The 1,489-nt window shown below is 46.9% G+C and overlaps 1 long non-coding RNA gene across 1 annotated transcript; it reads right to left on the reverse strand.

Annotated features, from left to right (window-relative positions):
- Window positions 1-1,017: 1,017 nt before the first annotated feature.
- Window positions 1,018-1,366, reverse strand: LOC116547814. Its single transcript, XR_004267189.1, has 2 exons — window positions 1,228-1,366; window positions 1,018-1,125 (listed from the first exon to the last, which is right to left on the reverse strand). It is a non-coding gene; the product is annotated as an uncharacterized LOC116547814 (long non-coding RNA).
- Between the last annotated feature and the right edge of the window lie 123 nt (window positions 1,367-1,489).

Here is a 1,489-nt window from a genome sequence, read left to right on the forward strand (position 1 = left end):
TGAGGCCTGGAATGTATACTTTGGAGACTATCTGTTTCTTCTTCAGGAAGCAGGAAAAGCAAATATAAAGGCAAGAACAAACACTGCAAAGGAAGAAAATGAAATAGAATCAAAAGAAGCCCCAGATCACAGCTGATGCTGATTGGCTTTAGTGTCAGGAGAAGAGTCAGACATGAAATTTGTGAGGTTCTACATGACACTGACCCTGGCCCAGCCTCTCTGGTGGCTGTGATCTAACTGCTTAAAGACTGTTCTCGTATGGGAATCTCCCTGAGGTTTCTGTCCTGGGTCTGATTGGAGAAGACTAACCAGGCGCCACTGAGTTTCCTCAGGACTCTGATGCTGGTGACCACGGTTGAGGAATGTTCATCTCTAAGTGTCATCTGCATTTTGTGCATGTGAGAACAGGTCTTCATATTAAAATGATCTTTTTAATATTATGTCGAGAGGGATAGCATTAAGAAAAATACCTAAGGTAGATGTCGGGGTGACAGATGCAGCAAGCCACCATGGCATGTGTATACCTAAGTAACAAACCCGCTTGGTCTGCACATGTTCCCCAGTACTTAAAGTGTAATTTAAAAAAATAAAAATATGAAGGGATGATAATAGTAAGCACAGAATTCTAAACTTAGAAAGTTTCACTAGAGAAACTGTCAGAAGAACATGAAGACCCACATCCTGACAGGAAATCAGCCTCCATCTGCACATGCCTCTGGGGTTGACTCTGATCAGTGGGTCCTGAGCGCCCCTGCAGCTGATTCCCCCGAGTTTTCCTGCAGGAGGTTTGTGTCTGGGCTCACACGGGCCTCCCCTCACTATGTATATTGCACAGTAATACACGGCCGTGTCCTTGGCTCTTAGGCTGTTCATTTGCAGAAACAGCGTGTTCTTGGCATTGTCTCTGGAGATGGTGATTCGACCCCTCACAGTCTGCGTAGTATGTGCTACCATCATTACCAATAGCTGAGACTCACTCCAGTCCCATCCCCGGAGCCTGGTGGACCTAACTCATGGCATAGCTGCTGAAGGTGAATCCAGAGGCTGCACAGGAGAGTCTCAGGGTCCCCCCAGGCTGAACCAAGCCTCCCCCAGACTCCACCAGCTGCACCTCACACTGGACACCTGCAAACAAAAATACACCCTTGTCAGAAACTGTTACACATATTTACTGTTTACCTCACTCATGTCCATTCACACTCATTTTTCTATTTCTCCATGAATTACCTTTCAAAATAGCAAGAAGTAAAATCTAACTCAGCACAGTCTCCATGGTGAGTTCAGTCTCTGTGTTCATTCGTGATCACCAAATGCAAACACCTGAAAATCCCAGGGCTGGGCTCCTCTCCCAGAGCTGGAGGGTCAGGGCTGGGCTGGTTTTCAACAGCAGAGGGAGGGCTCTATTTGCATGTTTCCTGCTATATAGCAAGATCTGTGGTAAGAGACGCCTGAGGAGAGAGTGGGGCTCAGAGCACAGGACAGTGTCCTG

This window comes from Sapajus apella, unplaced genomic scaffold (assembly GCF_009761245.1).
Source record: "Sapajus apella isolate SASKATOON/1434 unplaced genomic scaffold, GSC_monkey_1.0 scaffold4862, whole genome shotgun sequence".
Lineage (NCBI taxonomy): Eukaryota > Metazoa > Chordata > Mammalia > Primates > Cebidae > Sapajus > Sapajus apella.